At 39.7% G+C, this 22,885-nt stretch overlaps 1 protein-coding gene across 1 annotated transcript in view; it reads right to left on the bottom strand.

Moving 5' to 3' along the window:
* Positions 1-16,521, bottom strand: part of mylka (myosin, light chain kinase a) — a 376,415-nt gene extending 359,894 nt beyond the window's left edge. Inside the window, exon 1 of the mRNA XM_048599211.1 lies at positions 16,419-16,521. The gene's annotated coding sequence lies outside the window, so the exon portion shown is untranslated. The remainder of the gene's footprint in view (positions 1-16,418) is intronic.
* Between the last annotated feature and the right edge of the window lie 6,364 nt (positions 16,522-22,885).

The following is a 22,885-nucleotide window of genomic DNA, read 5'->3' as shown; positions in this document are numbered from 1 at the left end:
CCTCCACTGCCTTCTGGGGCAATGAGTTCCAAAGATTCACCACCCTCTGGCTGAAGAAATTCCTCCTCATCTCAGTTCTAAAGGCTCATCTTTCAGTCTGAAGCTGTGTCCTCGGATCAGAGTCTCTCCTAGTAGTGGAAAACTCTTCTCCACGTTCATTTTATCTAGACCTTTCAGTATTCCGTAAGTTTCAATTAGATCTCCTCTCAGTCTTGCAAACTCCATCAAGTACAGACCCAGAGTACCCACCTGTTCATCATATGACAAGCCCTTCATTCCCAGCATCATTCTTGTGAACCTCCTCTGGGCCCCCTCCAAGGCGCGCACATCCATCCTTAGATCTGGGGCCCACTACTCACAATATTCGATGTTACAGCAGTAGCAATGCCGAGTCTTGAGCTATTTTGTTTCTTTTTTTAATTCATAGGATCTGGCATCACTGGCTAAGCCATTTGTTACCCCTCCCTTATTTCTCAGACTGCAATTAAGAGTCAACCACTTCCTGTGGGTCTGAAGTCACATACAGGCCAGACCAGGTAAGGTTGGCAGTTTTTCCTTCCCAAAGGGAAATTAGCAAACCAGAAGGTTGTTTTTTTAAGACAATCAACAATGGATATATGGTCACCATTAGGTCAGCTTTCAATTCCAGCTATTCACTGAATTCAAATTTCACCATGTGCTGTGGAAGAATTCAATTCCACATCCCCAAAAGTACAGCCTGGGTTTTAGGATTACTAGTCCAGAGACATTACCACCACAGCACCTGCTCTCCATAAATGCAGTCGAATGTGGTTCAAGACCCAATACAGCAATTTGGAAATTTGAATTCAATTGGGAATAAAAAGCTGTGATCAGTAAAAGTGACCACAAAGTTATCATATTTTTATGATAATCTGACTAGTTCATCACCATCCTCCAGGCAAGGAAACCTGCCCTTACCCGCTCCATATTTTTTTGTGAAAACTAAATGAACTGCGGATGCTGTAAACCAGAAACAAAAACAGAAATTGCTGAAAAAGCTCAGCAGGTCTGGCAGCATCTGTGGAGAGAGATCAGAAGGGTCACGGGACCCAAAATGCTAACTCTGCTTTCTCTCCACAGATGCTGCCACACCTGCTGAGCTTTTCCAGCAACTTCAAATTTGCTGTGACTCTTGTTCCATTCTAATGTAGGTAAATGGCTCAGGTGTGGAGCATGATCAATACTGGCAGTTCATCTGCTCTACATAAATAAGGTCTTGTATAAAAGTGACAGAAAGAGATGAGGCTCCCCATCTTTCATCTTCTCTGTGCACTCAACATGACAATCTTTCCCATTATGTCCAAAATTTGATTTTTTGTGAAAATGTTGCAATTTGCATTGCTTTGTATTTTTCTGAAATGATCCTTAAACTTTGGAAACTAAAAACAGCAATTGAAATTATATTTAACCACAGCCTTCTTTAAAGCTTGTGCCATGGCTCTCACTCAGATACAAGTTTGTTGTCTCATAGCTTCACAAATAAATAATAGAGCTACCTCAGAATTTCACAATGCTTCAGGGACTTAATAAGATGGATCTTCACAGAGTATAAGCTGAGGGACTTCAGCTTTGATGCAGAGCTGGGTGATAAAATTAGTTTTGCCATTCCTAATTGATCAATGGGAGGGGAGCAGAAACCGGAAATACCTTGGATTTTAATCTTCATTGTTATCCAGCCATCCATGCTGGAAGTTGACACAAGTAGACTCCAAGACAGAATAGGTTTAGGCTCAACTATTAAGCACACCACACCATGATCGAATATCCTGTTAATCAAAAAGGCAAGCTTCGAGATGAGTAATGAGGTTTTGGAATGCTTGGCTTTTATTGAAGTATACATGTTGAAATGAGTGCTTTTCAGGAAAGGAGGGTAATGTATATTAAATAAGCAATTCAGAATATGTGATACATATTACAGAGTTGTTGATAAAAACAATTAGCATATTGTGTGCACACTTGATCAAAATTTTCAGTGGACAAAATAATTAACTTAAATTCAGAGTTTTCACTGTTGAATTGTTGAAATAGAGCAACACTCAGGGGGCACTACTTGGTCCGTCTAAATTTCCTCTTCCTAGAAAACATTTCTCAGCAGGCAGGTCAATTACTAGTGGTCTGTATCTGTGCAATGTAAACAATCCACTATATTAAAACACAACATTCTATTAGATTCAAAACATTCTTCATCACAAACACTGTATTAAAGTAGGAAATTTGGAACAGTGACAACAATTGTTACCTTGACACATTAACTTTTGGTAGCTCTCCAAATACAGTTGTTGCATACACAATATTACTAAAATCCACCATTAAGGATCTGTGTTGAATACTGAAACACCCTACTTGGTTCGTTAAATATCAACAGAGTGATTTATCAGCAACTTATCTCTAAAGGGAACAGTGGAGCAGAAGCAATGCAGACAGACATTACACACTTCAGTGAAATTCAGTAACACCAAGGGTCATTTTTCTTCCAGACATACCAACAAAGCTGTTCCCTGCCAGCAAGGAACTCCAATAATGGGATTAGGAGGTATATTCTGAATACAAAGTGCCCTTCTCCAATAATTGCATCAAGTATATTTAAATATGTTTGGCTTGATTACTAATCAGGGATTAAAGAGTCACTACCATCCTGGTTGCTTAGGAGGAAGAACAGTAGGACAGCTGCATGTCATTTCATTATAGTGACATCAAATGAAAGCAGTGCGATGACATATTTCATGCCACTACATCAGATTGTTTGGAAAAAGGTATGTTTACAATTTTTTTAATAACAAGTAGTTGTGACAAATTACTAAAAATGAATCAAAACAAAGTACATAGAGCATGAAAATACAAAATAAAATAAAGATGAATCCCAATAATGCCAAGTTTCTATTTGGTATACTCCATATGTAGCTCTTTGCATTCGCTTCAATCAAAGCCACTCTGCTAATAAGCATGTGTTTTCTCATTTAACGTTCATGAACTGCAACTGCAAGAATTGTACATGAAATGTTTTATCCAAAAAAGTTGATTTTTTTTTTATTATATCCGAGCTTTTCTGTTAAGTGAATTAGTTAAATTCCAAGAACTATCAGAGAAGCGGATATGGCAGGCATTTTCATACACAAACATCTTACATGGAGCAACAAGTTAAATGTCCAATTAATCAGTTCTCTATTTAGCAGCACTGGACGAGGAAGAGATTGGTTAGGACATCAGCAGAATTTTCTGCTCTTCTTTCAATAGCATCTTGACATTATCAATGACCACATGAAAGGGCCAATAGGATTTGAACCCTCACCTGCAGGGCATGAACAATACAGCATCTCCAAAGATAACTAATCAACCATACCATCACAAAAGTAGTTTAGCTTATTCTGCCAACCTGACACATGGATTCCGCTCTCTTCCTGTTGCACAAAGACGATACTCACACACAAAACTACAAGCTAGAGCATTTTACATGACTACTAATATTTAACACATTCTTATTTAAGATATTATGTTACACAATATCAGTTTCAAATCGTAAAAGACTGCTTCAGGACAAGGCATTTCAAAATATGACATTTTTTGAGAATTGCACAAATAATCAAAGTATCATCTGACAATGGACAAAATTTAATAGTGGTAACAGGATCTAGCCCATGTGGTGGTTAACCAGTGGGAGCCTTTGTTATGGAAGCCCACTAGAAAAAAAAATTCTGGTAGATACTTGACAGACTAGTGCCAACCCTTCCCAGGACTTAGGATCCTGAAGGCAGAAATAATATCAATAGGAGGCTGGAAGCTCTTCAATGTGTATCAGTGCCATTGAGAGCAGAGATTACTGCAAAAAGGGACCCAGGTCACAGGCAAGTGTGAGTGGGATTGGAGGGTGTCATAGGAAGAGGGTCCACTGGCTGGGGATGAAAGGATAAGTGGGTGACTTCAGTAGGTTCAGCTTCCTGATGCCAGGTTTCTCTGTCAGGCACCGAGCACGTTTGAACAAGGAACCACCATCGCCCTGTCCCTGGAATCCCACAAGCAAACCCAAATGAGTTTGCATTTCGGGAGCTCTGCACACCCAACCCTGCTTCGCACCATTGGCTCTTTACTAGCAGCGGTGAGGTCAGCCCCTGAAGGGGCACACATTATTCGAGTTGGTAGGTCATCCACAGGCCTTCTTGCCATAGACTGAAATGGGAGCAGGAAGGATGGAGTGTAGTCTACGCCCTCCAGTCTGATAAAATGACCCCCACCTCAGAGAAGGGCATTTAATTTCTACTACAATTCTTACTATCAACTACTACATAGTAATTCTCATGGATTTATAATTTTGAGTTTCACTCTACGAGCACAATTACTAAAAATCATATTTTTTCAGTTAGAGAAGTCTGGCACCATTATTGAAAAATTATTGAAGTACAGCATTTGGAAAGATGCAGATTTTTTTTTGTTTAAAGAATCTGCAGGCCAATTGGAACTGGAATGGATATCTTCTTCTTAGGAACAATTAGACAAATGCACTTGAATGGACACAAGACAGTGATGATTTATAAGAGTATTAGAGAAATACTTTGTTAATTGGCTGGAATTCAGAGCTACAGAGGTTGAGAGAAGACTAAATTAAAGTGGGAAATACAGCTAGAAATCTATCAACAAGAATTAATGAATCAGTGAAAAACCCAATCTTGTAATGATCAGTTAGGACAATGTGGCAATAAAGATAAAGATAAGTCAATTCTCTCAAAAATAATTTTGAAAATAAATTTCATTCACTACTTCCATTTTTCCCTGTAAATGAAAATTCAATCTTTGTAATATGAAATAAACATTAAAACTGGTGAATTTGTAGTAAAATTTGATCAGCTCGTAACCTATACTGGACTTCCCACGTAAATGAGATGATCAAGAAAGCACAACAACAACTCTTCTTCCTCAGGCGGCTTAGGAAATTTGGCATGTTCATACGGTCCCTCACCAAGTTTTACAGATGCATTCTATCCGGGTACATAACAGCCTGGTACAGCAGCTGCTCTGCCAGGACCGTAAGAAGCTACAGAAAATTGGGTGGACAACCCAGACCATCACGGAAGCCAACCTTCCGACAATGGACTCCGTTTACACTTCTCGTTGCCACGGAAATGCTGCCAACATCATCAAAGATCCCTTCCACCCCAGTAATACTCTCTTCCAACCTCTTCCGTCAGGCAGAAGATACAGAAGCTTGAACACACGCACCAGCAGGTTCAAGAACAGCTTTTTCCCTGCTGTTATTAGACTGCGGAATGGGCCTCTCTTAACTTCAAATAATGTTGGTCGTGCTAATGTTGATCTTGCTTTGCGCACCTCCTGTGCAGTGTAACCTGTATGTCTCGCTCTGTCTAAGCACCTTATGATCTGTATGTCCTTGTTTGCTATGATCTGCCTGTACTGCTCGCAAAACAAAGCTTTTCACTGTACTTAGGTAACTGTGACTACAATAAATCAAATCAAAGAAATAGTGTAGTTTTTTTTTCATCTGACTCTTGGTTGATCGTGACAGATGACTATAGAATTTGCCTGGTGATTTAGTAAATCATTTTTAAAGTTCTGTGCTTGTCAAAGACACACAAACATAATTTTTTTAAGTTTTAAAAGAAAAGTGATTGTGATCTTTAACACCTGATGGATGCATGTGCGAGTATGATGCATGTATATAGTTTTAACTTTTGAAAAACAGAGACGTCTGCATACATATTACATGATAAGGAGAGTAGGTCTCAATAGTTTCTGTCCAAAACACAGTCATTCAATCATATCCAGCAGGGGAGGCAATGGCCTAGCAGTATTATCACTACACTATTAATCCAGAGAACTAATAATGTTCTGAGCACCTGGGCTTGGATTTTTGCCATTGGAAAAATGGTGGAATCTGAATTCAATTTTAAAAATAAAAATCTGGAATTAAGAGTCTAATGATGTTCCTGAAACCATTGTTGATTGTCGGGGAACAAACCCATCTGGTTTACTCATGCCCTTTAGGGAAGCAAATCAGTGGGTGACTCTTAACAAATAGATTGCCAATAAATGTTTGCCTGGTCAGCGATGTCCACATCCTGCAACTGAATAAGAAAAAGATCCTGTACTTTGAAGGATTAGAGGATTTCAGGCCACGTTCGGAGAATTTTTCCAGGTTCTGCACAAACATGACTTACGTCTTGATGGATGATCTGTCATTTTCTCTGAAGTCAGCAGTTGTTTGGTTGACACTGAAGATGTCTCCTGTGCTGTTTGGCTGGTCAGATAGACGCAGGGCACACAGCTGCAGAATGGTTGGAGGGAGGGAGATCACAAGTCCTCTTCTGTCTTACTAACAAACAGAGCTGAATTTTATGAGTGGGGGGGTGGTGTTGAAGGAAGGTATATTGCTTGTCCACTAGGAAGAATCTTGGTGTCACCTCAGCTGACACTCAATAAAGCCATGCCAGAACAATAACAGGCTTCAAGTGGCCTGAAGCGGATGAAGAGCATACTTCCTCCTCATTATGCATCCATTGGAGTGTTGAAACAGACTAACTCAAGAGAAAACATTGCTTGACTGACAGCTCTGGCTATCAGAACTACTCTGTCATTTCACATAATGTTTATTTGCACGAGAGAGAGGCTTCAAATGCTTCCATTTCTGCTGTTGGTGCTTTAAAATAGCTGGACGATTGACACATTTATCGGCATGAAGTTAGAGGACATTTTTAAAATGAAAAATTATGTATGAATGACTGTTTTAAAACTTATTTTTTAACCATCTTTTGTTGTCACAACAGAGTTAATTGATTCCACAGAAAGTCCACTGTGGATGAATGGGCATGTGCATTACCTTGGCATGGAGGATATGAGCAGCATTGGCAATGGATGGGAACACAGCTTTGCAGGGGGTTAGGGCAAGATCTCTTAGACTTAAGTTTCAAAAAGTTCACTTGCGCAGGCTGACCAAAGATAATTGAAAAGATGCGGACATGTCTATCCCTGTGATGGATCTGGACAAAACAGGATTGCAGGGTGCCACTTCACGAGCTAAATGGGCTCAGACCCTTAGCACTGAACTGGTGAAAACTGGGGTGTTGGGAATTCCAGAATTGGTCCTGGCCACCGTTTACATGTCTCCGGAGACTCCATAAAAATCCAGCTATTAAGACTGAATGTCTGTGAGGATCTCATAGAATGTGTCATTCACACTCATCTAACATGTCTGTTCTGGTGGGCTATGGCTAGATTGCATGAGACGGTGATATTTCCAAAACTTGCAAAGTCAAGTCTTATAAAAGTTTTGCAATTGTGAGACTCCTGTTTAGGTCCTTTAGAAGTACTGTTGAGTTCTTTTTCTAATTTGTCCATGGGATTTGGACATCACTGGCTAGGCCAATATTTACAGCCCAGCCCTGATTGTCCTTGAATAACTTACTAGAACATTTCAGAGGGAAGTTAAGAGTCAACCACATTGCTGTGAGTTTGGAGTCACATGTAAGCCAGACTGGATGATTGGTGAATCAGATGGGGGTTTTTTTTACATCAATTGGCAATGGTTATATATCTGCCATTAGACCAATTTATAATTCCATACTTATTACTTGCCATGTTGGGATTTGAACCCGTGTCCCCTAGACAATTAGCCTCTGTATTACATCACCAGGCAGAATGACATCACCACTATGCCACCACCACCTCAATCTTTTTTAAATAGCATCCTGTGGTTTCAGCCCACTCAACAAATCATTGTGTTTTATAACAATTTGTAATGATTATACAACGGTTTTATAATTTATCTTTTTAGCTTTTGAAGGCCTTTATTAGAGTTTTCTGCTCTTTTCAAAGCTCACATGTAATGACCCAAAAATCCTTTGGCTGGTTAATGAACAGCATCCACCCCTAGTTATGCTTGACATTGCACATTTAGGTTTTAAAATTTGTTTGTGGCACGTTGCTGAATTTGTGAACTGAAAAAATTGTAGACAGGGAAATACTAAACAGGGCAGGCAACAGTGCTTCTATCTGATTAGATCAGGGAGATACATCGTAAAATAAACAGTGCAAGGTTTGAACAAGGAAATGTATATTCGATGTGTGATTTCAATGTCAAATCAGATACTGTAATGACCTTCTCTTTTTACTCTTTCTGTATATTTGATAGTGGACTGATATGGGAAAAGGACTGTTTTAAGATTAAGGACTGAGGAAGGTCTTTAAAAACAGAGTGACTGAAACTCATTGTAAGTTGTGTTTACACTGCTGGTTGCAATGGGGGTAGCTGTTTGTAGGTGGTTCAGCACCAGGTAGCGTGTACAAAGGTGAGATTCGGCTGGCAACAGGCTGCTGATTTGTTTTGTGGAGTTGAGATCAGTTATGGCTGTCAAAAGGCCATCAGCACGACAAAAGATATCTGATTGGCTCCTACGTAGGTGAACAGCTTGTGGAATGAACAATACTGTCAGAAGCCTTTGAACTGCTGCAAGGGGCAGATGGTTTGTGTCTTTCTTTCCAATAAAATATCTAAAGCATAAAGAAGCCAGTTTATTATCTGTCACTAGTTGCTGTAAGCTGTGGCCTTTAACCAGGAAAAAAGACACTTTGCAGTCAGAGTGCTGATTATCTGTGGCTCCTGCAAATAAGTGAAAAGGATATGGAGAAGAGATCGAAGGGAAAATCCTAGCAAGTAACAGGGTCATCACAGCAAACCATGTGAACTGAGGCCCTAGAACTGCTTCCCAAGTCTTTCTACTGCTGCCACCCCAATTTTTGGGGTTTATTTGCACGTGTACTGAGGTTTAGAAGGAGATTACAGTTTTAATTAGGAGAGTTATATGTTGACAGTTCATAGTTGATTATCTGTGGTTTGAATCTATTCAATCGTAATAAATAGTAGATCTTGTTAAGGACAGAAACCTGGTTTGTGTCTTCTGGTAACTTGAGTTTGACAGATAAGTTGGGGATTCTGCGTACTTTGATCACTTTTGTTTAAACTTTGTGACAACTGCAGGAATAGTGGGGCTTGATTTCCAGTGTGTTATACCAATGAGGCGTGACAGTACAGACAAAGAAATGAAGAAAGGACAAGATATTGGAATAAATGAGAGAACAATGTTAGAATTTTTCAGCAATTAAAGCATTTTTTAAAAAAAATCAGACTCCATCCTTGAAACAATTAATTTTCTGTGTTCGAGAGGTTGACAAATAACATTTAAAAACTTTGTTGAGTTGTTAAAGGGGGTAATTAGACTTAAAAGTGACAATTTAACTTCCAGTGTTGATAAATCACATCTTGGCACTCACTGTGTTTGAATGAGAATCCAGACATCAAGATGCCACTTTTGAAAGGTTTACAGCAGATTAGCCCATCTCTGACACACCCTCTTGAATTCTGCATTTAGTATCCATCTGGTCTCATCTGAAGTGTTCGTGGAATTTTGCACTAGGTACAGCAAGCACTTTTAACCTCACCTTAAGCTTACACAGTATATCTAATTTCCTAGGATGTAACATTTTGTCAATCCAACGAGAAGAATATTTCATTATTTCATGTAACAAATCTATTGAGTTGTTTTTTCTCAATATTCAGGAAAAGCTCACAAATTTCAAAAGCTTTCTCCTGATAAGCTGACATTGAAGATTTTACATATTTAAATAGATAATTCGAGAACAAGAGGTATGCAAACAGAGACCACTTAAGCAAAATAGAAATTGCTGGAAAAGCTCAGCAGGTTTGACAGCATCTGTGGAGCGAAATCAGAGTTAATGGTTCGGGTCAAATGACCCTTCCTCAGAACTTCGACCCAAAATGTTAACTCTGATTTCTCTCCACAGATGCTGCCAAACCTGCTGAGCTTTTCCAACAATTTCTGTTTTGCAGCATCTGCAGTTCTTTCCATTTTTACCACATAACCAAAACTGGCCAACATAAATATATTCAGACAGTACTGATTGTCAAACAGTGTTTTTGTTGATATTGATTTACAAATAGGATAAATGATGGTTGCATGCAAAATTATTTTGATTTGTGTTTTTCAGGTCCATTTAAATGCAAACTGTATGATGAACTTTAGCATTAAATAAAAGATATCAACTTACTTATTCTTCAGAAATTGTGACTGGCTAATAGAATACAATTGCTCGCATTTACACTTTTAAAACTGTTTAGAAGAAAACTGTTCATATGTCTGCAAATTGCTATTGAAATTCTAATTATTGAATGGAAAATCTTGAAAAACAATGTGGGAATTCAATTTTTATATCATGACGTGATAAGAATAGAAAACATTCTGTCAACAGATTTTTATTCAAAGTATATTTCAGATTCTTAAATGTGCTTAATATTTTCTGAGACAAATTCTAGTTCATGACTGACTGCCAGATGAGCCTTATGGAAGGTGGCAGTGACAAACCCTGCATCTTTGATCACATGTTAAAATACATAAAACTTCCTGACTTAATTCTGCTAGTTGAATTTAAAATTAAATTTAATGAAATAGCCAGTATAATAACTGCTAGTGAGCCACCGGTGATATTTGGGATAAAATTTTCATAATGTTCTCTCAATGTCCCACTGTCGCCTCAGTGGAAAATTGCCATAGATGCTGGAGAAATGGGTGAAAACATTATTACTGTCTGGATGAGCATCCATTTAATTATGTTTTTCCAACCAATACAGCTGGACCATAATGTCACTTAATGCTGTCAGGCCTACATTTTTTTTTTAACCATGTTTCCCAACGTTGACACACTCCAAGAATCAACTAGGAACCAATTCCAACATTCCACCTTAGTTCTAAAAATCCCGAAGTTCCCCTACACAGAACTGCCAAACCTCACCATACAAGTCCAATCCTGCTGAGTGCATGAGCATCTACCAGGGCTACAAAACCCTATGAGCATGCTGTGGTGAAGATAATTCCCCTTACTCTTCTCCTCAATGAGGCAAAACATCAGGTACCTACAGAGGATCCTCACTTAAAGTCAGGAATTTGCTTTGCTGAAAATCCTACTTTAACTGAAAAGACTTTAAATGAAGCATGGATTCCCAAAGGAATCAATGTTAAAACTGGAGTTAATTTCCATCTGGCTTTCCTTCGAGGAAAAATAAATACATTATATTTATATTCTAAGTTGAAATACTTTACATATCTAAAACCCTACAGTGGTAAATGACGTAACTGTTAAAATAAAATAAATTTTTAAAGTATAAAAGGCCATAAGAAACAGGTACAGGCATAGGCCGATTGGCCCTTCGTGTTTGCTGTACCATCCAGTAGGATCATGGCTAATTCGGCATTCCTCATCCATTTTCCTGCTGTTACTCCATAATCCTTGATTCCCCGACTGATCAAGACTCTACCTCAGTCTTAAATATTCACAAGGGGTCTGCACCCAGACCTCTCTGTGGCATGGAGTTCCAAAGACTCATGACCCTCAGAGAAGAAATTCCTCCTCATCTCAGTCTTAAATTGGCACCCCTTTATCCCGAAACTATGCTGTTTGATCCTAGACTCTCCCATGAGAGAAGACATCTTCTCAGCTTTTACCCTCTTAAGAATCTGATATGTTTCAATTCAATCACCTCTCAATCTTCTAAACTCCTGTAAGTAGAGTCCAAACCTGTTTAGTACATGCTCATAAGACAATCCCTCCATACCAGGGATCATTCTAGTGAACATTCTCTGAACTGCCTCCAATGAAATTATATCTTCCCTTCAATAAAGGGAACAAAATGCTCTCAGTCCTCCAGATGTGGTCTCACCAGCACCTTGATTCCTACTCTTACACTCCAACCTCTTTGCAATAAGGATCAACGTTCCATTTGCCCTCCTAATGACCTGCTACATCAATGTGCTAGAAAAATGTAATATTCTAATTACACTACTCCCCATCATGAACGCTGAAACTGGAGCCAGGAGGCTGCTGCACAGGCTTTGCGCTGGAGGGCTTTGTCAGACCTTGCAGCAGACATGCTCATGATGTCAACATTGTGACAAGACGAAATAGTATAGGTTTCATAATTAACTCTGTTTAATTGAGTAACTTGAAAGTGGAAAATCAAAATACTGATATCCCAACAGAATTATATTTTGACTATTGAAACAATCTATGTATAAGCCAGATCAAAATTACTCAAAAGGCTGATAATGTGAAAGCAGTACCTAATGGACAGTGGGATACATATTTGTCTATTTTTGGGCATGGAGGCTTGTGGTTACTGGACATTCATGTGCACAGTGCATCCAACAGCAACCCTGAGCACAAACAGATTGGTCATAAAGAGTACATATAGCTTCAATAATTCAAGGTCACAAAGGATCTTCTCCAGTGTGTGATCCGGAAACCTAAGCAAAGCATGATAAGTTAAGTTCCTGTGTAGAACAGACTGCTCCTTGTTAGTAAAGGCACACTGTTGTTATCATTAAATTTTTTAGTAAGTGGTTATCTTTGCATTGCATATGGTCTGTTTGGATAGAAGGGGTTATTGAAGATTGCTGGACTCTTCTTGCTTGCTACTTGAAGTGACTAACAAAATATTAATGTAACTTTAAGTTGTTAGAGAATGTATTAACATCAAGTAATAGGTATTTCCATCTCTTTATTTACATGTTTTGGAAAGAAAGTCAGAACAACTGGAGAATTAGAATTGATACACCAAACAGGTGAGGTTATATTCAGGCATGTCATTATGCTAAATAAACCTGTCAATATAAGATCAGGGTGTGTTATCTAAGCCAAAATTTGAAAAGTTGCATCTTGCACTGTAATATATGTAATAATGGTCAGAAACTTTTGCATGACATGTTCCTTCCAGGCATGTGGGGGAGACATCAGGCACATCTTCCACTCTTCAGTTCATAATTGTATCAAGGAGTTGAACGATACATTGTTTGCCAGGGACAAAAGTTTCATCATGTTTCCTGTGGAAAGCAGCCAGCAAAAAGAAAGATGCCCGCATTCCTATAATTCCGGCAAGTGCAGACCATAACTGATTGCATTCACGTGGCCATACATGATCTTGCCTGAACACAGCACTATTCTGAAGAAGGGTCTAGACCCGAAACGTCAGCTTTCCTGCTCCTCTGATGCTGCTTGGCCTGCTGTGTTCATCCAGCTCTACACCTTGTTATCTCAGATTCTCCAGCATCAGCAGTTCCTACTATCTCTGAAAGTATTATGAATAGAAAGGCTACCACTTCATCAACAATGATGGGCTCTGCAATCACAAGTACAGAGCTATACACAGGAATGCACATAAAGGTGACTGCTCCCACCATTCATTCATTCTGTCAAAGTCAATAAAGTCAGACATATCTGAAGGATTAAAGACTACCGTGATGCCTTGTCTGTGTTCAAGGATATACAATTTCACTTGGCTCGTCGCACCAATGCTTTAGCCAAGGATAAGAGAACACAAAATGGTATAATAGGGCTTTGGCACCAACAGGGTCACTGTGGAACACAGCTTTGCCATCTTGAACAATTGATTCTGTTACTTTGATGGCTCACAAAGATCTCTGAAGAGCTCAGTGAGAGGAAGTGAGATGACTCTCTACTGGCTATCAATGTTCATTTCTAGAAATGGAAGTTTTGCAGTTGCTCCTGCTGCTGGGTTTGAAAATGGTCAGCAAGTGAAGGTGTACCGACCAGTAATAAAGTAGTTTCTCTGCTGTACAATTGGTGATTCAAACATTCATTTTTGTGGGGTGATGGAAATGTTGGAATGTGACATTTCCCTGAGGCGCACTGTCATCCATATGAACTGTTGCTGGTGAATAGGCTGCAGATTCTGCAATGTCTTATAGTCTTATGGTCACTGCTTCATTAAGTGCTCTCACTTGCAACTTGATAATAGACTTCCCTATCCCCATCCCTTGAATACAGAGCTACGTACTCCTCCAAACAGAGTAACCCTTTGTTGTGGGATTTCCAGAATCCAGCTGTTTAATTGGATAACTCCATTTCCAGCCTAGACAGATGTCTCTCATTTTTGGAAGCCAGCAACTTTTGAAGCCAATCCTGCACTTAACTTCAACCATTGTGCCCTGCACTGTGTACTAGGAGCACCAGATAATTGTGTCAATGAGCTAACTTTGGAAAGGTCAATTTATTGGAACACACATTATAGGCTGATCAGGTTCATGTCAGTGTGTATTGAAAATTGATGGCATTAAAACCATACAGTGAACATATCCTGTCCTAGATTTCCAGTGATATCTACGGACACTGAATCAGGATAAAAGGCAGTTGGAAAATGTGATTACTAAATAAATTTTAGCATACTTTGTACATCATGAATGTATTGTTTTTTACAAATATTGTTACATGACTGATTTCTGGGCACTTGATCTGAAGGAAGGCCTTGAGTAGCTGTAACTTAACTGTAGTGAACAGCTGGGTGCAGTATAGAAGCAACCAGCAACTGAATAGAATAAAGAAGTCTCTCTCACGCATGGTTGTATCTAGACAAACAATACACTAATACAGTCAGTTACAGCTGCCCCTCTTCTGCCAACTTTGCCTGCCATTTTGAAAATTCACTTTGCATGAATGATCAGCTCAGGTGGTCTAAATAGTAAAATAACCATAAATGATACCTTAATGCTCCAAATAAACAGGATCGCTGAGGGACACGTTTTCGCTGCGACAATGTACTAAGGTCCGGCTGGGGCGAGTTCACACCAAGCTGCTCTGTCAGAGCAGACAAAGTGAAGATGCTGCTTTTCTCGGCGGGCGGTGGGTTCACAGAGGGCATTTCGCCTCTCAGTCATACTTCATGTTCTCGCCTATCGGCTCAGATAAGGGTCGCAACACGGGGGAATTATGAGAGGGGCAAACACGTTTTTAGAAGGCACAAAAATACATCTCAAATCTAAGCTCCATCGCTGTAATATGCGACATAATTGCTTACAGAAAAGAAACATCTGATTTCCGAGTGATTCCAACTCGGATCGCGTTACACGCTCAAATTATTTCTCAGAAATGTCCTGTGAAATTATGCTCTTATCCTCAGTTCGTCAGTCTTCAAGGTGCCATGCATCGTTTGAAATAAAGGGGCGAGAGGAAACTTGCACGACCCGCTTTGAAATACTTACGCGCCGTTCTGGATTTGCAGAGGCTCTCTCAGTGTGCCACTGGGGGAGCTGAGCACATGACAGCGAGTATTTGAATGGGGCCAGCGGCGGGCACACTGCTGTTTCCTGACCCACCGTCTGCCCTCTCCCTGCACCTGACCCCCCCAACCCCAGCACTGCGACCGTCTCCGGCTCAAATCTAAATTTCACAACATCGTTCCATTATCCTCATCCTTTTAAAGAGCCACTTGGCTTCCAAGGTCCACCTCTTCATGTAAGAGTAGGTGATAAATCTGTCAGCTTCACTGCAAACACGCCACACACAATAATGTCAACATGGAGAAGTATTATATTCCCATAATTTAGACAAAAAAAAAATACACGCAGCTTCTCTAACCACCTCCACCGACTTAAAAGATTGACAAAGCGTACCCCCATGAAGACAATGTAATTGCATAAGTGCAGTATAAGCAGTACAGAGAAATAGCAGAGAGATCTGAACGATTAAAACAAACATTGATGGTCGTCAGGTTTATTGCCGGGCCAGTTAATTCTCAGACTGCACACTGGGTACCCTGGATAAGTGCAAGCTTTCCTGAAAGTAGCTTAACAGAACAGGCTATTCAAACAAGCGCACGAATGTTTGAGAGCGCAGTTTGCAAAAGGAAACTTTAGGGTGTTCTTCAAGCTGCCAGGGTCCTGTCCTACAGGATCAATAGGCCAGGAGCCGGAAAGCGGCTAGTCATCTCTGTGAGGGAAAACCGAGCTCCCCACCGCTTGTGTTCCACACGCTCTATTTTATCAGGCACTGCATTGAAATGTTTCAGCATCCAGGCTGTACCCTTCAGCTTCTAGTCGCTTGCCGTTCCCCAACCTCCCTCCCCAAGGGAAGATGCGACTTGGGTTTCCTTCCGAAGCAACAGTTTAGGAAACCCTGGCGTTGCCTGACAGGGCTGGGATGGAACATCAACTATATTACAAGCACCTTCCCCTTCCGAATGGCAGCGCTGGAAACGCGGGTTACTTACAATGTATACCAATTCTTCCTTTCATCTTCACCCACTGAACTTAAAACCACAGAATACGCTAATACTTGCCCGGCTCTCCAGCTCTCACTGGCTCACGGGGCATTGGGAAATGTTTCAAATATTAAAACGGATCCATTCATTCATAGCTCGTCCATTCAACAGGTACCGAGCGGCTTTCTTTCAGGATGGCTGACGCGAAAACAGAACGCAAACTACTTCATTTCAGGATGCCTGACCTGCTCCACATTAGAAATCAAACAACCAGTCTCACTCGCTAATTATTGATGTATTTTCCCCTAAGAGTCAGTAAGGTACTTACAGAGAGAGCAGATGTAGAGGGCAGCTGCTCCCAATGCACGGCTCTTCCAGTTTGTGCCGATTTCATGGAGTTCTCTCGATCAACTAACCTTGTGATTTGCTGTAGTCCAATTGCGACACGAAAAGGGAATCACATTGTTGTGATATATGGCACCCTGGACCACATTTTCACTGGTTTGATGCGTTAGCTACCCTCAGCCTTATTAGGTAATGTGGTCAACTTGTGGGGAGGGGAGGGCTGCTTCAGAACGGCTGGACGAAAGCTGTGTTAACAACAGAGTCCAAAACGAAAGAACTCCGGATGCTGGAAATCAGAAACAAAAACAGAAGTAAACAAGCGCTCTGAAGATGGGTCACTGGACCTGAAACTCTGCTCTCTCTCTCCACAGGTGCTGCCAGAGTAACAACAGAGTAGTTGCCTCCGAGAAGCAAGCCGTTTGGCAGACTGGAGACAGGATTGCTTCTCAGAACAGAAAACCACACAGCTCAGGCACGGGACAAAACAGAAAGAACTGCGGATGCTGTAAATCAGGAACACAAACAGAAGTTGCTGGAAAAGCTCAGCAGGTCTGGCAGCATATTTGAAGGAAAGAAAAGTGAACGTTTCGGATCCGGTTACCCTTCCTCAGGCCACAGTAGAGAGTTCAAACCACAGCACAAGGAGAGGCAAGAGTATCAGGGAACAGATGACACTATTAAACCATAGTGCTGGGAACATGGCAGAAAATCCTGGAACTCTGTACTTAACATTGCAAGCACCTGATCCTCACATACACTTGAAGAAGTCTCAACACCGCTATTTCATAGGTAATAAAGGAGGGGCAGTAAACTCTGTTCCTTACCTTCCTTCACACGATGGGAAATAACCTAACTGGGTATTTAGCTATAAACTTAAAAAAGACAAGTAATATCAATTTGGTCATGTCATCAAACAATATGAATAGATAGCCCTGTACTCTGATTCATACCTCAGATTGCCCATAGTGCTGTTTCAACCAAGAGTTGGGCACAAGATGATACTTGGATATTCTGCTGGTTAGCCCATGTTTAAGATGCCAAGTGTAACATGTTAAGCCTCTGGTACAGAAAGCAGATCATTTGGCCCATCATGGATAGGTCTTCGAAAGAATCATTAAATTAGTTTCACTCACAGCAATTCTTTTCTCCATAACCCTGCAAATGTTGCCCTTAAAATTATTTAGCAATTTTCTTTTAAACTACCAGTTTTTAACGTAAGTATTAAATCTAATCCACCTCTCTTTTAGGCATTCCAAATCACAGCAGCTTGCTGTGGGGGAAAAAAAATCTTTTGCCACTGGACATTTTGCCTTCTGTGAATAAGGCAACAGGTTAATCTCAGCACGTAGATCACATTGTGTTGGTCAGATTACATGGCAGAGATTCCAGAATGAGAATGTATAACACTGACCACAAAATAGATCACTAGCAACATAACAAAATAATGGAACACCAACTATAAACTCCACTTCTGAAATGCACATTTGACATCATTAGTGAGCAAGGTTTTAGAAACAATCATCAAGAAGTTCAGCCTGCACTCAGAGAGGTTTGAATTGTAGGGAGCCGATGTAGATTCACAAAAAACAGATCGTCCTTGACTAATCCATTTGAATTTTTGATGAAGTAACAGAGAAGGTTGAAAAGTAGACTGTGCTGAATATCTTCCCTGTGATTTTTAACAAAATTCCTGGCAACTTGTATAATGCTATTTACTTCAGAACAGAAACCAGCAAGTTATGGTACAGCAAGTTACCTTTACTTTTCAGATAAAGTATGGTACATAGTGGTGTGTCCAAGTGTCAGTGTCTTTTTTTTTGACATGTACAAATGATTTGGATATTGGAATTGAGTAAAACATAATTATTGCCAATGGTACCAAATGTAGTGGTGCAGCAATCTGTGACAATGAAACCAATTTACTGCAACAGGAAATGAGTAGATGAGAATATACAGTCAAGCGAGCAATGGAATTTAATACAGAGAGTGTGAAGTGATGCATTTTACCTTAAGGGATAAGAGGCAATATTGTCTTAATAGCCAACATCTCAACATGTACAGGGACAGAAGGGCTTAGGAGCTGTCATGCCCAATACAGGCATGAAGATATTACTTTCAAAAAGGTACCCAATTGCTTTTCAGATGTCTGCCAGTACCAGCTACAGACAGCTTAGACTCCAGCAACTACCTAACTTAAAAAAAAGGATAATCACAGCCATTGTAAAATTCACAAATGACTTTGTTAAGGATGGATTGTTAGCAGCACAGGACTGTCACCCACTGACCAGTCTTCCTATTTCATCATGAATCATGGGGAGATTAAAATTCAATGTATTTTCTTGAAAGGCATTCAAAAGAGTAACTTTAATTGAATAGGTTATTTATTTACAAAGACCCCGGCTGTCTCAAAGTTCTCAAAACATGAAAAGCTTAACACAGGATAAATACAAGCATATACACTGCCTTATTTGGGAAAGGAATTTAGACTTCTAACAGCTCACATGGGTAGTACAGATATGTTTGCTACCTGTTCTTTTCAGAGTATTCAGCAAAAGCTAGTCTGATCAGGCATACCAAGACAGAAACCATGAGAAATATTATCTGAAAAGCCATCAAACCAGCTGCAAAACACTAAGACAAGATAAAGTAACTGTACTTTGAAAGTGAGAGAATTCTTCTCCCTGGCCTGTTCTAACTCCACGTTCACCTGAGAGCTGACTTCCTTCAGCTACAATAAGCCTCACAGTTTACTGAGGATTATCTGCTTTTACAAGAGCTTTACTCCAGCTCAAGCTTCAATTCATCTAAGAAATTACGGGCCTGATACAAAGGAGACACAAAAAAATCCTTGTGATCATAAAGCCTTTTCTTAATCTGTATTTAAATGCTTTTTTTGTGATGTGGAGGTGCTGGTGTTGGACTGGGGTCATCAAAGTCAGAAGTCACACGACACCAGGTTATAGTCCAAGAGGTTTATTTGAAATCACAAGCTTTCGGAGTGCTGCTCCTTCGTCAGGTGAAGGAGCAGTGCTCCAAAAGCTTGTACTTTTTTTGTGATAAAGTGTGTTGAGCTGTCACCTTTAAAGCCTCCAGCAAATGCATCATACTAAATCTTCTTTATTTCTAAATTCATAAAAACCTGTTACTGGATTCAGTAAACAGAAATAAACTATGCAATATACATAAATATAATATACCTCATCAGACAACTTTGATCATGGACAATAATAAATCACAAATTCGGCCTGTAACAGGGTGTATTGGTCTTTGTATGTTGCAGGACATATTGAGAGAATTATTGGTAATGCAATTAAGAACTTGAGCTTCACAAATAGAGGCACTGTGTACAAAAGCAGGGAAGTTCTGTTGAACCTTAATAAACGTTTGGTTTGACCATAGTCATCAGTTCTAGTCACCATGCTATAGTATGGATGGGAGAATTTTTGAGAGAGTGCAAAGGAGATTTATCAGAATAGTTTCAGGAAATGAGGAATTCTGACTACAAGGTTAAGTCGGGGTTGTTCTTCTTGGATCAAAATAGATTGGGCACAGATGTTATAGAAGTAGACAAGATTATGACAAGTTTTAAGTATGTTGACAAAGAAAAGCTGTTACCATTAACTGATGATACAAAAGAGACACAGATATAATGTTCTGGATACAAGATACAGGAAGAATTAGAAGGACAACTTGCTAATGCTGCAAATGGTAATAACCATGAACTCATTATCCAGGATGGTAATGGAAGCAGAGTCAATTAATGATTTGAATAGGAAATTGGATGAATTATTAAGGAAATAAACTTCCAGAGCTATGGATCAAAAGTGGGATAATGTGGCTGACTGGATTTCTCCAAGGACAGTCAGCATACAGTCAACAGACGAAGTGGCCCCCTTTGGGGCTGTAGTTGTTTCCATGATTCCAGACACAATATATCAGGTCATCTGCAAGACCATGTAAAATGAAATTAAACAATACTCCTGTACCTTAATTCTCTACTCAAAAAAATCAGTATAACATTAGAGAAATTAGAGTCTGAAAAATATCAGGAAAAAAGGAATGAAAGGATTTCTTGCTGGTGTTATGTGGCAAAGGGTGGGAGGAGATAAGTGTGAAGAATAAACGGCGTTTAGCAGAGTAGCTTGTATCTGTCCTACGAATACTTATAAAATACCACACAACATGATTATCAAATTATTTATGTTTTAAACTGTGGATATTTGAACGTCTGGTGAGATCTGAAACACTGGTCAATTCGGTCAATGGGCTGAGGAGTGGCAGATAGAGTTTGATTTGTATAAATGTGAGGTTCTAATACAGAAAGATCAAGGGGTTCAGGTATACAATTCTTTGAAATTTGCATCGCAGTTAGATAGGGTGGTTAACAAGGCTTTTAGCAAGCTTACCTTCATTGCTCAGACCTTTGAGTAAAGGAGTTAGGACATCATGGAGCACTGTGTAGACTTCTGGTCACCCTGCTGTAGGAAGAATATTATTAAACTGAATCAGAAAAGATTTACCAGGATGTTGCCAGAAGTGGACAGTTTGAGCTATAAGGAGAGGCTGGATAGGCTGTGACTTTTTCACTCAAATGTAGAGGGTTAAAAGGTGTCTTTACAAAGGTTTATAAAATCATGAGATGTATGGATAAGGGGAAAACCAAAGGTCTTTTTCCTAAGGTGGGGAAGTTCAAACTAGGGGGCATATTTTTAAGGTGAGAGGAGAAAAATTTAAAAAGGACATGAGGACCAACCTTTTTTACAGAGTGGTTCTTGTGTGGAATGAACAGGCAGAGAAAGTGGTGGATGCAGGCACCGTTACAATGTTTAACAGACAATTGGAAAAGTACATGAATGCAGAAGGTTTAGAGGGATATCGGCCAAACACAGACAGGTGGGACTAGTTTAGTTTGGGAACATGGTTGGCATGGACTATTTGGACTGGAGGGTCTGTTTCCATGCTGTATGACTCTATGACTAACTGTGATTCCCCTCACAGCAAATCATCTAACAACATTTATTAACTAAGCTCAAAGATAAGAAATGAATAAAGGAACAAATAACGAGACATAAAACTATATGCTAGAATAAATGAGTACTTTCAGGAAAGGGAGGAAAAAGATTGGAAGAGGAGCAAAACACGAAGCTACCCACTCTGATTTCCCTCCTCTGATGCTGCCAGACCTGCTGAGCTTTTCCAACAATTTCTGTTTTTGTTGGCGATTTCTGATCCTTCTGTGTCCATTTTACAATGCTAAATATCTACTGTTTGCTTTACTACAGATTCATGTGTAGATGAGAGAATATCATCATCTTGGGCACAGTTGCCTGGGCCCACCAAGGCAGGGAATGGAGTAGGTGGGGGGTCACAGGAATGCATGTGTATATGTGCAGGTCAGAGTGTCAGTACTCGAAAATGGCTTACAGATAATTCCCCGTTGCCTGGATGCTGGTATAGGCCCCCCCTGTAGAGAGATTCTTGCTACCCCCATCCCCTCCTAAATGGTGGCCTGGCTGCTTTTTCTGTTTAATATTGACACTTCAAAAAAAATTGATGAGAGGGAACCTTCCATGTTGAAGTACCTTCTGAGTTACATACCCCTTATTGCAGCCAACCACTCTTCTCAAGTTGTAAGGCTTCTAATTGGCCCCTCCAGATTTGACAGCCTGCCTGTTACCCTTAATCGCACAGGGGACCTCTCTTCTTGCTAATTAAATGGGTACCTCCATAAAATCCCAGGTTGCTAACTTTTACCATAAAACAGTACTGACTTTTGTCTTCTGCGTCATTTTCAAAATTCATCCCATGCAGTTGCCATAAAGTAAACTATGCAATTCTCACCAATGATCACAGCATTGACCACAAAATTTAGACCACGTGCTATGGTCAGGACACTGACCGGAGAACAAAAATGTATGTAACCCCATAGAATATCAACTCTAGAATTAAGATTAAAAACTTAGATATCAGCACACTGAATTGACAACACAAACCTTACTGATGCATACATAATGTGACCAGCAATTTTCTAAAGTTAACATTCCAAAATAAACAGACTTTGTCACCTGCTTTTCGATAACATTTAGTCAATTTAAGTAACTCTTCTGTGGGATTTTATTTGTTCCTTCCTTTGTAGAGCCAGTTTCTTAAATTCCTACTTGTTTATCTTCTCTCACAAAACAAAGACAGAGTAAAAAGCCAAGAGATTATATCAGAATGAATCAAGTAATATGCAGGAAAGAGGCAAACGTTTTTACAAGAGACTGCTCATCATACTCAGCATTTTTAGAAATGATCAAATTACCAGAGTCTTTTAAAGAAAGTTAATAGATGCTCTATGTGCAACACAAACTATTTTCATTTTTACCTACTCTATTTACCGAAAATTGGAATATTGTTGCTGAGGTTTTATTCATTGAAAGTATGTAGAGCCAGTTTCTTAAATTCCTA

The sequence above is a fragment of the Rhincodon typus genome, chromosome 7, assembly GCF_021869965.1.
Source record: "Rhincodon typus isolate 14 chromosome 7, sRhiTyp1.1, whole genome shotgun sequence".
In the NCBI taxonomy this organism is placed as follows: domain Eukaryota; kingdom Metazoa; phylum Chordata; class Chondrichthyes; order Orectolobiformes; family Rhincodontidae; genus Rhincodon; species Rhincodon typus.
Note: the sequence above shows the minus strand (reverse complement) of the source record. Positions and strands in the feature narration are given on the sequence as shown.